The 16091-nt window shown below is 26.3% G+C and overlaps 1 pseudogene across 1 annotated transcript in view; it reads right to left on the bottom strand.

Annotated features, from left to right (window-relative positions):
- LOC122272517 (afadin-like) overlaps positions 1–16091 on the bottom strand; it is a 91548-nt pseudogene that overhangs the window by 56770 nt on the left and 18687 nt on the right. The window contains exons 4-15 of the transcript XR_015431216.1: positions 15211–15403; positions 14970–15079; positions 13556–13657; positions 12393–12564; positions 11446–11696; positions 9195–9331; positions 8894–8997; positions 5835–6028; positions 5674–5717; positions 3332–3579; positions 1618–1815; positions 205–444 (exon numbers count right to left, since the gene is read on the bottom strand). The product of XR_015431216.1 is annotated as an afadin-like (transcript). The remainder of the gene's footprint in view (positions 1–204; positions 445–1617; positions 1816–3331; positions 3580–5673; positions 5718–5834; positions 6029–8893; positions 8998–9194; positions 9332–11445; positions 11697–12392; positions 12565–13555; positions 13658–14969; positions 15080–15210; positions 15404–16091) is intronic.

The following is a 16091-nucleotide window of genomic DNA, read 5'->3' as shown; positions in this document are numbered from 1 at the left end:
TTATAGATTACTAAAGACACTAACTTTTGTAAAATTAGATATCTGAATAAATTTGTTTAGAGGTTAAGTTGGTGTAAAATCATTCACTTCCCCTTTTGAAATGTTCATATAACATAGAAAAACAGTTGATCACACTAATTACAGAGTTTTCTTATGGTATGCCTAACGGCCAAATGTCAAGCAGTGTAAAAGAAAAAAGATTACCAGTTGTACCCTCTTCTTCATTGACATCATCACGATCTTCAAGGAAAGCTGGCATTGCATCTTGAATGTTCTACTGTTGACACGTTACAAGACTTCGAAAAGCAAGCTGAACACTTTCTGCTAGTAAATCTTGGGCATCAAGAGTATATTCACTAAAAGGCGATCTTATTTCAGAATATGAAGCAATTCAGAAGTATTAGCAAGCCAAAAAGCCAGGGCAGTTGCATCTGGATATCGATCCTAATAAAAAGAGATAAATGAAAACTAATTATCCTCTAAATAATGATTGAAAAATAATATAAAAAAAGGATATAGTTTAACCCATACAAAAACTGTTAAAAATGTTCGTGGATATATTTTATACATAATTAAAAAGAAAAATTATGAATTTATTTTATTATTAAAGGCAACACAAGCAGATAAAAATTATAATATATACAAAATTTTATACTTTACAAGCTGTAAAAATTGCTAAGAAGCTAAACAAATGTAACTTTTTTATTCACATAGAATATAATGAAATTTAAGAAAATTTGTTTTAAAAATTTTAAATTTAATTTCGTGAAATTTTTGTACAATTAATTACAATACCTCAGTAATTTCTAAAATTTCAAAGCATTCAACTAAAAACTTGAAAAAAATCCACAAAAATTTTCAGCTTTGCATACCTAAAATTAGTAGTATACGGTATCGTTTTCAGCTAATTAACATTGAATAAGTAGTAGGATTATTAAAGAAATATTAAAATTCGCTTTCTTTTTTTTAGTTTACACAGATTCAGATACATAAATCTAAAAAAAATGCTAATTGACAATGACAAATAAAATTTCAACTGAAATACATAACTTATTGATGATTGAAGGAAAACTAAATTTTAAGAACCAAAAAGTTAATATTTAATGGGCTTAACTGCATGAGAAAATTTTTAAACTATTCAAAAAATTCTAGAAATTTTTCACATTATAAAAATTTGTCTAAATATAAGAACTGAATCAAATCACCAGACTTAGGTAAAATGAAATCTGTAAACACAAAATCTCCTAAATAAACTATCTGCAAGCAATCTATTGATCCTTGTAACTATCTTTCATCCTAACCTAATTCTGACAAAATTTGTTCAAAAATTGCTGATTTTTTTTACATGTTTTAATTTTTATAAAACTTTACATCGATTATTATATGTACCAACACATCTTTCTTTAGCAGTTTTAAGTTATAAAACTAGTTATATAACTTAAAAATTATCACCAAACGAATTACCAAACTTTTATCGAATAACTATATCGAATTACCAAACTTTTTGTCATATTCCAATCATACATTTTTCGTGCATGCTCTTGTATATTATGTCCGCCAATCACTGATTTACAAACACTTGACTTAAATATTCAATAAACTAATAAAATTTATTACCTGTATAACTTGATGCATTACAGCTGCTACATTGTTCATCAAAGCTGTCAGCCTATGAGCACGATCATTTGGGGGTAGTTTCGGGCCTAAAATGTGTAGAGGCACGATATCGAGCAGCCATAGACAGAGCATATGTTGGTGACAGCACTTGACTAGGATCTAGCTGAGTCATTGATGTAGCTAGAAAAGCTTCTTCACCTAAAAATTTTAAAAGAAAAACATTAATTAAAATATTTAAGTAGTTTAAGATTAAATTTTCTTTCAATTATTATATACAATGTTGAATAGTGAAATATCCCATCTGATTTTGTCAACAATTAATTACAACAACTTGTCAACAAGTAACACGACAACTACAGACATCCAAAAAATACTGCCAACTAATTTTTTTAAGTGATCCAAAATTAACGAGATCAGATAACATAGTGAATCAAATTTTTACATGGTGAATTAGTAAAATTATGAGTAACTTCGCTATTAAGAAATTAGCATAATCTTACAACTAAACTACATATTAGCAGAGTTGGGATAACTTGAATTTTAAATATAAGAAAATATATGTATATTATTTGTGATTTTTTTTGCTCTAGTTTTCTACTTTTGTGTTAACTGATTTAATTCATAATTTAAAAACCTTTTTTCATAGCAGTTAGTAACTATATTTTTTGCTACCTAGAATTATATTTAAAAAACTGGGATCCTCTTTCAACAGACCACAAATAATTAAACAAAGATACAAACTTAATCAAAACTACCTATTACTCTCCTCGCTAACACAAACAATGCATGTTACGAAAAATATAAAATTAATAGCAAATATGACTAAATTTTATCAGAAACATTTAATTTAGGGTGTAGATAGAGTTTTTGTGCATTAAATCAACTTGATGCAAAAATTCCCTTTGTATAGTATTTGTATCTGTATAGTTCTGTTCCTATTGTATAGTATATTATTTAAATATTAACAGAGGGAACTCACAGGCATACAAAACAAATAAACTTCATTTTACAATATGACAAAAATATAGCGTGCATTAAAAAATCTATGTCCAAGTACAAACTTGATTCTATAACATGACAAAAACATAGCTTACATTGAAAAATCTATACCCAAATAATTTAGGAATAAACTACTGCAACATATACTTACATATATTTGCAACATATACAACTGCAACTTAATATTTAGTTACACTTTAAGCAGCTTTACAATTTAATCGATTAAAACAGAGATGTGAGCATTTTTGAGATATAGCATCACTCTTTCTAATATGTAACATGATTTATTAATTATTTATACAAAACACTAAGTTAAATTTACTTACTTCCTGCATTCTTTGTCATTGAAAAAGCTTTAATTATAAACAATTAACTTTTGACTAATTTTCAAGATACAGAGTCAATAAATCAATATAAACAATCCAGTTTTAGTATCTTTTAGCAGATCATCTTTTACATGAAACACACCAGCTTTAATTAAAATACTTTCTCAATCAACAACAAAATTGAAACAGATTCCCCAGAAACAGTTTTCAACTTTAATGCTTACTTTTTTAACTAACAAGTAATAGAGCTTTTACTACACAGAGAAAGTATATGCAATTAACATTTAATTATGCATTAAAGTACTTTTTTAATTTAAAAGGGAAATAAATAAACTTTTCTAAACTTTTTAGGAAAATAAAAAAGGAAATATTTTTTTATAAAACCATACCATCTTCCCAGAATTCTAAAACAGCTGGAAGAATAGGATCATTGCCCCTCTTCTGGTCATATCTCTCACTACTGCGTCCATGTGTACTTTCACGACCTAATGACCTATGAGAAAGAGCAATGTCAGACTTTTTGGAAAGACGCTCCTCTCTGGAATGTGTGGATACTGTTTCTACATTGCCATCTGCATCAAATGTAGTTTCATGGCTACCATGATGATGAAGGGACACCTGGTCTTCCCTTCGACTTCTGTAAAAAATAAAAATTATTGATTAAAGGAATTACAGTGAAATCTGCCAAGTTGACCACCCTTGTAAGTTGGACACCTGCATAAACTGACCTCAATTATCAAGAACAGAATTTTTCCTATATAATATAAAGATGCAAAACCTTGGTAACTTGACCACCTGTCTATCTTGTACGTTGACCACTGAAATAAGTCAATTTTGTCTAGGAGTATTATGAAATTCAATTCTAAAACCCTCATAAGTTGACCAGGAAAAAAAATGCAGAAAATTTTCTGTCATTCTGCAATTTATGTTAAAATTTCACTTGTTTGGTGAAATAGTGCAAAAAGCCAATCTAAACCCTTTTGTGAATTGACCATCTGGGGAAACTGTAGGAGGTCAGCTTTTGACCATTTCTCTCATTCATTCATTGAAAGCGGGTGTGTTAGTTGAAAAGTTGCTCTTCCAGTTGCAATTTTCAAATTACATGTTTTCGTGTTCTGATATTTTAAGAAATTATTTTTATTAAACACTTCACATGCATAACTAACGAAATAATATTTTTTTAAAAAGTTAGTTAAATATTAGAATTATGTATGTGTAACAAATTCATTCAGATTTAAACAAATTTCTTAAGATATTCATTTGACTATTTGCTAAATAAAATTTTAAAGTCAAGTAAAAAAATTTTTTAAATACATCGCAACATGATGCAGGAAACGAAAAAGTAAACAATGACCTACCCCCTCTATAAGTTGCCCACTTGTTTAAGTTGACCACTAAAACAATGCACCACAAGTGGTCAACTTACACAGGTTTTACGTACCTGGGTTTTAAAATTTCAACAAATTCACTATTTATTGGTTTTAAAATTTCAAGGCTATTCTTCCTTACCAATAGAAAGCTAATAAAATACAGATTTATGAATGCGCACAAGATTTTAGTTCACTAACTTTGAAGGACAGGGAGAAGAAAAATAAAAATTTTAAAATCTTTAGAATTACTTATCTAGTACAGTTATGTTTCAAAATTTTCTTAGAAGCTAAATTACTTGATTCATTTGTCTTTTCTTTTTTGGCACAAGATCTTGGTCTGCTTTATTTATGTATTCATTAAAATTAAATAAAATAAATTGACTAATTAGTTGGTGCTGATTTTGATATAATTGATATGATCCCTAAGTTCTTATTCTCCCAGTATTTGAATTAAGTTACAACATAAAATAATGTTTAATTCCTAAACCATGATACTAGTAGGGAATGTTTGTTACAGCTTTAGTAGTTTTTAAAATTTACTCAAAATTAATAATTTGAATTATTTCAGATGGAATGGTATATCATCAAAAGAAATAATACAATACAAATGAACAATACCAAATGTAATAATAATAAAGTGCAAATAATCATAAGGTTAAGGATAAATTATACAGCAATATCAAAATAATAAATACAATCTATTACAAAAGGTCTGTAATTACAACTTAGTTTCCCAGTCACAGTGAAATGCTGAGACTAACAATTCAAAAATTGTAAGTTTATAACAATCTGAAAATGACTTGCCATATTGAAAAAAACTCTCAATCCAGTTTGTTATCGGTAGACAAAAGCAGTCTATTTATATATTTTAAATCAAAATATGTAGTGGTTTGAAATATGAGAGAGGTGAATAAGTTTATTTCATTTTTTTAAGCTCCTTTATTGTTGTTTTAATATTAAATATGTGTATTTGCTTATAACTGCAAGGTTACTATAACGACAATTGCACTTGCTGTTTAAATCGTAGTTATAATGGACTTACACTGTAATACTACACAAAAAAAGAACATATTTGCTGAAATAAGTAATGTAAAATTCATATTGTATAAAGTGAAATGAATTAAAAAAAGTTAATAAATTAACAATCTAGTCCTTACTCTGTACTTCAAGCGAAGGGCTCTCCAACAAAAAAAGGTGTTTTTTAGGAGGTAAAAGAGGCATAGTGGAGAAGTATTCAACACTTGGAAGGTTAAATAAATATACAATCCATATAATTTTTTTAACTATCTATAAAACCAACCCAATAAATATCTTACTTAACTAAAGTTAAAATACATTTAAGGATAATATAAGAATATTACCTTTGTATAAATTCAGGATGCTTTCGAGGGTCCATACCATGTTTCTAGAAAAGAGAAATAAATATGTTACCAATAAACATATGCAACTGAATGTAGTGAAGAAAAATTATCTGAAAATGACTTATTTTGATCGAAACTTTGTTGAAAATATCTTTAATTACCTGGTCATGAAGTGGGTCAACAAATCGAAAAGTTTTCCAAACCGTACAACCATTCCATTCCGTAATATAGTTGTTTCACATACTCTCATACCATTCACATAAGTTTCTGCATCTCCACTGCTAGGAGTAACTGTAACTATTCTCTGCGTATGAGCAATCACACAGTGGCGAGGTTGGACATTTGGACCAAACAGCTGTAAGTATAATAAATAATCGAAGATTTAAGTAAATAAATAGAAAAATCATAGATCAGAATAAACAAAATTCAATGAAAAAAGATAGTTAAATGTTTAGAAAACATGTGTTTATAAAAAGTAATACCAGCATATCACAAAATCAAAATTTTTCAAAATATAGGAATTAAAATATTAGAACAATAAATAGAACAACTTGGTAATAAAAAATTTAAAATGTAAGTAGAAAATATAGTTTATAAATAGAAAATTTTAAAATAATATAAAAAAGTAAAACATTAAGCTGTTTACAGTATGGTGTTTTTCATAAAATCATAAATATTGCTTGATAGCCTGAATGTTTCAATAAATAGAAATTAAAGCTCCTGGATAATAAATATCTTAATTTATAAAAGTCTTAATAATTTATTAAACAGTATAACAGTAAAAGAAAAGAAAATTTTAAAAATAAAATACAAAATAGATTTAAGTTTTAAATGATATTAATATATATAGATTATTTGAGGGTTTTATGAAAAGGAAACAAGAATACTCAGGCATCATAATGGGTTAAGGAAAAGGACAAAATGTTTCAAATAAATCAGGATAAGATCAAGAAATATTTTTGAGCAGTAGACATATACTGTTTTAGAAAAAGGCAAAGGACAAATAAAAAAAAGTATTATAAAAGCAAATTTCAATTCAAAAGAATAGCAAAATATACTAATTTTAATTTCAGAATTACTTTGTAAACAGAACTTTTTAACAGTTATACATTTATTTATTTTTACAAATTTATTAATGGTGCACTGAGCAATTCACAATAGTTTGAGATCAATATGTGTAGAAAATATTTATAGTAATGTTGCCTTAAATAAATAAGTGGAGTCAATTAGCTAATATCAGGGATGAGGTTGGCTTAAAGAGAAAAAAGCTGAATTTCCACGCGAGTAAATCATACACTCCTGCAATCGTTTAATTATACATTTTAGACAATTTAAGATAATAAATAACTATGTGTCAATACATAATTAATTGCATAATAATTTCTTAATATATGAATTACATTGACACTCAGTAAAATAACCCATTGAAAAAATAAAGTTAGAAGTTTCTTCAGTTCACACAAAGGAGACAATTATTACTTAAGAATTCTGCCTATAGTTCAGCACTACTGAAAACATACATAAACCTTCAAGTTCTTTTAATAAATACTAATATGTGATTTATAGAAAAAATATCAGTAACATAGTTTTTTTAATTATTTAGAAAAGAAAATTGGAATCATTATGTTCATATTATTATCTAATTTAGATAAAGCTCTGTGAAACACATCAATAATTGTGAAGTAGAAACATTTAATAACTTCTTAACATACAAAAATTGCTATTTTAGTGTCTTAAAATAGTTTGAATTTCGGTTCATCTTTGAAAATCGGAAAATAAATATGATTGTTATTTCAACAGCTGAATTTTCAGAAAAAGCGGAATATTTATTAAAAAAAGTGAAACATTTAGAGAAAAATCTGAGTTTTCCATAAAAAAAAATTACAAAAAAGTCGGAAACTCGAGAGACAAAAGCCAAAAATCCGCTAAAAAGCGGAAAAATCTCATCCTAGTAATATTCGCTAATACCAATATTAAATTAAAATTTGTAATTGAGTTTAAAACTTCGATAATCAAAATAATTTTATGAAGGATTTTAATAATCACGAAACAAAAGCACAGTAAATATGCCAGTTAATATTTTTTATAAGTAAAATTTAGTAGATTCAATTTTTATAAATTCTACGATATAATTACTGCAAAGATGATTGGAATTGATTGCTGATTTAAAATTACATGAAAGACATAAATCAATAATTATGAAAAAACAAAATTCAACTCTACTAAATTTGTTACTGCATTTGCTGAAAATAATATATGAGTGTTATAACATTTAAGTCATTACCATAAAAATTTGATAATATAAAATAGTTAATTAAAATTTCTTTTCTATAAAATTGCATAATTCCATTACAATTTAAAAAGCTATGTGGAGAAAGCTATTTGTCTAAAGTATGAAAGCAATTAGTAGGCAATTCTTTAATTTGAACTATCGAATTTTGCTATTTTTTAAACGTTATTAAATTAAACAAAAACATGTTGGATCAATATCTGAATTTTTAAATCAATTATTATAAAATCCACATTAGTATTTGTTGAAAATAACATTCTGTAGGCACCCAACTACTAACCCTGAAAAACTTGAATAAGCATTTATATAAACTATTTATATGACTAACTTCAACTATAAATTCAAATGTTAACAGCAGTAGAATAAGAACTTATGTTCTGCAATAGGACTTGAATAATTAAAAAAATGTTCTATGGGTATCTTTATTAATTATTAACTCTATCTATTCAACTTATTATGTATTACAGATAGTGGCGGATTTTAAGAGGAATTTTATGAAACCTGGATTATAGAAATGCATTGATTTCTACTAGTTTGAACTGTTAAGTCTTATATTATGTGCATATTATATATATATATATATATATATATATATATATATATATATATATATATATACTTATATTTATATGCATATTTTAATATATATTTATTTCTATTTAAATGCTTTAAAAACTTCTTCTTAAAAACAGTTAAGAGTTATGAATTATTATGAAGAATAAAAATTATTAAATAATGTGAGTAAAATAGTAATGTCAACTGAGTATTTATAAATATTTCATGTTATATACACACAAATTATCCATAGTAAAAATCAATAAATTATACAATTAAATGAAATTATACATTTCCAACCTATTTTGTCTATTCTTGTACAAAATTTAATTAATATTTACAAATGCACAAATTCATCGTTAATTTTTCTTTTACCTGCAAGTATTGTCCCCCGATAGAGCCACTTCTTTCACTACCAACTTCAGTAACATTACGGTAAAGTCTGTGTTTCTTGGAAGGCCCATGTCCATCACTGCCATCTGTAATCATGTCAACAAATTAATTTAAAAAAAGCCTTAGATTTTTAACAAAAAGGCAAAGATGTTAGTATTTGTATTTATTTAGTTAATATTTTCACAAAAAACAATTATAATGTTAAGGAATAAGGATCTATATCAATTTCTTTCATTAGAAAAAAAAAACCTTAAATTAGGATATTATTTTTTGATATAAGTACCAGAATTCATTTCAAAGAGGTAGGGTAGTTTTTCAATTGTATCATCCTGCCATCCTTTTTAGTTGGCTTAGACTTTTTTTTCCTTTTTCTAGGCTGGTAATCAGCAGGTCGTCTTCGAACATGAAATGATAAGGCACCTACAAAAATAAAAGCATTTAATGGTTGAGTTAACAACAGAACGTAAAGTTTCCTTTTCGCATATGGTTAACAATTTTCTACAAGCTTCAAAAAATTTTATATTTAAATTAAATATAAATAAAGTATATTATTCATTATGTTCGTTCAAAATAAAAAAAAAATTAAACCAAAACCATACTTAGCAGTTAGAAAAGCAGATAAAAATATGTTTTCTTTGTCAAATTAAAGTATGCCAAGAAGTATTCACGATGTATACCATACTTTATTAAGCTGCAAAAATTTTGCAACTTAAAAATTTTTTACAGCTATTTACAGGGGGAAAAACAGATTACACAAAAAGTTTGTCATTATTTATGCTTTCAACCTTCCAGGCAGAAAGGAAAATAACAGTTAGAAAACAAAATAAATAAATTTATGAACTATCATTTCCATAAAATCTTTCAGACACAAAACCATTCATTTTTATATGAACCACAAAAATTTTTCATAACTTAATACTAGTTTTAAAAAAAAATTTTTTAATTATTTTTGTATAGAATAAATGAAAAAAAGATTATCCAAATTTATATTAATTATTTGTTATGTTTAAACTTGCCACTCATAAATAATTTTAAATAAAAGATATACTATTGATTCCTACAAAAAGATAAATAAATGACAACAAAAATAATAATTAAAACACAACTAAGAATTAAGATTTTCATAACTAAATCATGCCAAGACCTTTGCAAAAAACTAATAATTTCATAACTGTTGCCAAGTCTTTCTATTGATTACAATAAGCTTTATTTTCTACCAATTACAGCGAACTTTACTCTTGATTGATTACAACAAGCTTTAAGCAATTTCTAATAAAATTTGTGGTAGATTTGAATTAATAGCATATTTTGATTAACATTAGTTTAGATAAAACAGTCTTTCCTTCAATCATCCACTTTTTACAGTATACTGAATAAACAGACATCTATACATATTTATAAAAATAAAAAGAACAAGCAACAAAAAAAGTCTTCTTACAGATAAAATAAATAATGCTAATATATATATTTTTTTTAAGTAAAACAATTTCAAAAAAGTAAACAAAAGTAAAAGAAAACATCAAATAAGTATGAAAAGCGATGTTTTTAGTATTTTAAACAAACACCATTATCAATGAAGAAAATACTATCAATATTTTAATTTTGATCATGGTACTTGCTACAATCAGGGCTCGAAAAACAGCCCGTCCTCGGCGGTCAAAAATTCCCCGCGGACAACGAATTTCTCGAATCCAACGTCCGTGCAGACGGCCATTTTCCCGTTAATGTTCGTGATACATTTTCAATTTTTATTATCTTACACGAGTCTAGCTCCTCACTTCTAAAATGACCCTGAAATGGAATTGATATTTTCTCTGTCTGGGAGTACAGCAGCATTTGAAAGGGGCTTTTCAGCAATGAATTTACAAAAAAACACATTACGTACTGGTCTTAAACAAGAAGCGTTAAACGCAATTATGAACATTTATCTAAATGGAAAACCCCTTTCAGATTTCTCTGCAGAAACCTTAGTAAATCATTGGCTTGATTGTGGAACTGGAAAACGTCATATTTGATTCATTTAAAAAACGCAATACCCCCGAATAAATTATTTCGTAAAAGAAATAAATTATTTCATAAAAGAAATACTAGGTTATTATAAGAAACCTAGTATTTCTTTTATTACTGTATAATGTAATCCTAGTAACTACCAATTCATTGTGCAATTTATATAAATGTTTGTAATAAATAAGAGAAAATTATATTTTTATTTATTTAGAAGCTACGGGTTAGTTTCAAAGGAGGACGGGTGCATTGTTGGACAAGCCGTCCTCGGGGACGGGTAATATTTCTGAGTTTTTTCGAGCCCTGGTTACAATACTCAAATGATTGTCGGTCTCAATTGACTGCTTTATTTGGACTCTTTACATGTAGTTGTTCGATATTCTATAATTTATAAAAATGTCTGCAAAGGAATGATGTTAATTGCTCTTAGCATATCAATGAGCTTTTTTTTCCTACTTTTTTTTGTCAAAACGCAAGTGTCAAACCAGAATTTTGAATCAACCAGAAATTCATTAACAGTTTGTTTTTACCTTTATTCCGATTATTCTGCTGCTGAATCATCAGGGGACAATCATCCAATATATATTCTCGGATATCGCCATTTTGAAGATCAGGACCATCAATGTGATACTATAGTTTGTACAAGACAATACATAAAGGGATCCATATTCATTCAATATCTCTTTTACCACATAGGATGCAGTATCTTTTGTAGAAAGTAAAAGTGTTTTGTAAGGCACATCTTTATTTAAAGCTACTCCAAATATTCTCAAGGTATCACCTAAAAATACCATATAAAAAGTTTTTAAGAAATTTATATTACATGTTTTTGTAATGCATTAATATTGGAATAAATCAAGGTTGGCAGGTATAAGTTGGCAATACTAAAAATCTTGTAACATTAAAAATTTCAGATCCTAATAACTATAAGTTTTAAAATTTAAATTAAAATCTTTGTTAGCATCTTAAAAACTATTACATACTTAATTCAATATAAAAAACATAAAACTATTCAATAATTACAATTTATACAAGTATTTTATTATATATGCAAGTATTTTATTATAACATTTCAAAAGTGTACAAAATTGAAATTTTTCTCTAGAGTAAAAAATTGCCATAATCAGCACGGTTCTCATTTTTACATAAATATTTCCAATAACCCCTAAAACTACTTTCTTCCAAAGAAAAATATTTAGTGATAGCAGTTGATGATAAATTTACTTGATTAGAGTAAAATATTATCATAATCAGCATGGTTCTTATATCAACGTAAATATTTCCAATGACTCCCAAAACTTCGTTTTTCCAAAGAAAAATATTTGGTGAAATCAGTTTATGATAAATTTACTTGAATAATTGAAATTTTTTATCTCTTATAAAAAAAAAAAAGTGCATCTATGAAAATACAGATTAAAATTAAGCATAGAAAATGAGTTAATTGAAGATCAGTTTTTTTTTAAAATTTTTTAATTACCTGCATCAGTGCCACCCTCTTGACAAAACTGCTGAAGTTTTTTCTCTAATATTTGCTGCCTCCTTCTTCGCATAACTGCTTATGGATTGGAAATTGATCGAGTAAAGCTTGTTTCTAAAAGTTCAGAGTATAGTCGCTCAGCTATACCATCTTTCTTACTATCTTCAGCAGCCTGCAATTGCAATATAAAAATTAATATGATGGCTCTTTTGGTGTAAACATTCAAAGGATGAAATGATCATTTGCATAATATAGACACCAGAACTTCCTTCCGTGCTTTGCACAGTCACCTTTTTCCGTGATTATGACATTCTATTTATTATGAATACCAGTGTGCCTTAAATTTAATCAACGTAAAGTTTTTCAAAAAATTATAGACATTTTTTGAAAGGAAAAAAATCAGAGATTTTTCAAAGTTTCAATAGTTAATTAGTATTACAATATCTAAGAGTTTATTATAATTGCTTGCAAAAAGTTTTTTAATTGAAATTTTGTGATCACAGTAAGTAATTCATTTTATCTAAGTCTGCTTATTGATCTGATGGACCTCTAGACAATGAAAAGAAGCCATAAAGTGATTATTACTCTAACAAGCTACTAATAAATTTGTGAAAACAAACAAATAAATTGAAAAAATGACATTATGTAAAACGTTCTTGATTAAAGATTACAACTCAACTTAATTCTTTACAGATTTTAAAGAAGTTGTTGATAAATAAACACTAATTGCGCTGAACAAAACTCTTAGTAGAATCAAGGTGGTCACAGAGCAGTTTAAAAATAAAATTTTAAAATAAAAAGATAAAAAGCAAATAGCTCAGGATCAGCAAAGAGGGAAGAGATTATTTAGACTATATTAAATGCTTATTTATTTAACAGAATTTAATTAACAGAATTATAAATTATATTTAGTCATTGTACACTAACTCTTAATATAAAACCTACCTAATTCTTTTTTATGCATACAATTTGATCTAATTTGAGTTAATAAAAGGTGGGACAAATTGTATCTCTTTTTTATTTTTACAATATAATTTGTTTTTGTACAAGTTAGGAGAATTGTAATACATAAAATAACAACTGCAAAATAAAAAGTTACAAAATTTGAGAAAAGTTATATACTAACAGATATGAAAGTAAATATAAAAGAGAAAAATAAAAACCTTCAGTCTCTCTCACTTTTCTTTCCTCTTCTTCTCTTTCTTTTCACGTTTAGATAATTTTCTTTTGAAATTTTCATTATCACAAGCATCCCTACTAGAGATCTGAAATACAAATATGAAATTAAAACCAGGATATTTTGAAGAAGAAAAATCTATTTACTGCAGAAATTTTATTTTGCATAGAATTTTCAAATAAAGTTAAAAAGAAAAAGAAAATTTTAACCAGTAACAGTTTATCAAAACAAGTAAATTTTTTTAAAAATGAATTATACTTCTTGTATCAAATATACGTATATGTATCACGTATAAATGTGAAATTTATATGAGAAACTCATTGCTAGAGAAACAATGAAAGTAAGAAATATAAATATTTAGTATTCATCTAACAGAATTTATTTATTTTTTAACTTTCTGCAGAAAAATGTGGAAGATTAATCAAAATTATTCACATTATTTAGAGATACTTAATCAGTAAAATATATGAAGAGCATAGATTAAGTGATGATTTCATAATTTTATTAATCCTAATTTCAAGATTAAAAATTTAAATCAAAAATAAAGGTTAAAAATTAATTTATTAACAAATAATTGTCGTCATTTGTTTGTTAGTTTTGTATTTATGCAAATTTAATAATATTTAACAAATTAGTTAATGAAACCAAAGTATTGTTAAATTTGATTTACTTGTATATTGACAATAGATGTGAAAAGAGTTCAGTTCCCCCCCCCCCCCACACCAAGAGCCCTGGTGACGAGACATGAGTTTGCAAGCTGTAAGTAGTTTTCCTGCTTGAAATAAAGTTTAAAAATATTTCACCTTCCTTCAAACTAAACAGATACATAAGGTTGAGTTAAAAAGCATTAAAAAAAAATTTTATGAACAACTTAAAGGTATATCTTAAATATTATAGTCTAAAAATATAGAGTCTCAAATTTTGGCCTTATATATTTTTAAAAAACTGCCTTTATTGTTAAATCTCAGGTGAGAATGAATTGAAATTCTATGAATCTTGAGCTCAGAACTGCAGAAGCTCATCCAGTAAACAGGTAAATCAGACTTAAATTAACTTAGCAAACAATAAAAAAAAAATACTGTTTCAAGCAGTTAAATTAAATCCTCAATTTCTATAATTCTTCTATTTCTAATATTGCAAATAACACTGATTCCAAAACTAAAGATTTTAACGCTAGAAAGATGACGGCACTAAATTGACACCTTTCATATTTAATATTCAAAAAATCCTTAAAGATTTGTACTTTTCGCAAAAATTTTTAAATTCTTAATTAAATCCAGTTAAGTAAGATCTATAACATTTAAAAAATGAGAAATCCATAATTATTTAAAAATACAGATAAATGTTTTCTTTTAATTTTTTTTGATAGGTATATATTTTAGTAACTAAGTAGAACATACGTAGGACTTTTCATCCATGCGTCGAAGAAGAAATCTCCCTTCTCGGTCATCTCTATGCCAGTCTAGCTGCACAAGAAGGACCCTCTCATCTCCTTTTAACTTCCTCTCCCCTGCAAACATAATGGAAAAAAACATTGAAAAACATTAAAAAAAACATTGAAAATAACAATGAAGAAAACATTATTCTTTTTTATTAAAAAAAATAATAAAATAATTATTTTTCCTTCATTTCCATACATACCTCCATTTTCATTAATTTCATAAAGTGCATATTCAGGAATAGAAAGCATTTGAACATCTGGACGGAATTTTTCTATTAATGTTTCGATTACGTCTGATGTAGTTGCTGTGCTGGCAATCCTTATGCATTTGGTAGCTACCTTTTGACCAGCATCTTGGAAATAAGACCTCATAGCCCAATGGAACTCTAAATCCTAAAAAAAAAATTTATAAATTTAAATTCATTTATTGATTGCAATTTCTTAGAATTCTAAGAATTATTAAATCAAAATAAAATATAGTGCATAATATAATTTTTTTGGTATTTTTATGACAGTTTAACAAAGCCCGCCAAATTTACAGAAATACTTAACTATATGCATTCAAAACTTTAATAATTCAGATTGAAAATTGAGTTATTAAAGTTGATTATTAAAAACATATAGTAAAGAATATACAGTTTTTTAGTTTAATTAACTCTAGGAATACATTGATGCATAAGGCCTTGGGCAGATCTATTCATTCATTAGTTAAAAATGTCATATTAAAATCTGAACAGAAATAATTTTTTTTTAATTAAATGTAATTTGTAGTTTAACTGCAAGACAATAAACAATATAAAAATGTCAATTGATCCAACTGCCACTTTTTACCATCCTAATAACAATTTTCTAAATTTAAAAAATAAATAAATAAATAAATAAAAAAAACTCGTTAAAAATTTGTCTTTGTCTTGTTAAAAATTAAGCATTTTAAATTTTTAATTTGATGGGTAAGTTCAAAGCTTCTAATAATCATTCCAGAATAAAAACTATAAATAACGCATATACTTGATCAACTACACAATCTCAAAACAATAAACATTGCCATTAGCATCGATTGTTAAATTATTTAAATTCTTTT

Source organism: Parasteatoda tepidariorum, chromosome 2 (genome assembly GCF_982258835.1).
Source record: "Parasteatoda tepidariorum strain Cologne lab strain chromosome 2, Ptep-v5.0, whole genome shotgun sequence".
Taxonomy (NCBI): domain Eukaryota; kingdom Metazoa; phylum Arthropoda; class Arachnida; order Araneae; family Theridiidae; genus Parasteatoda; species Parasteatoda tepidariorum.
This window is presented reverse-complemented; position numbering and strand designations above follow the sequence as displayed.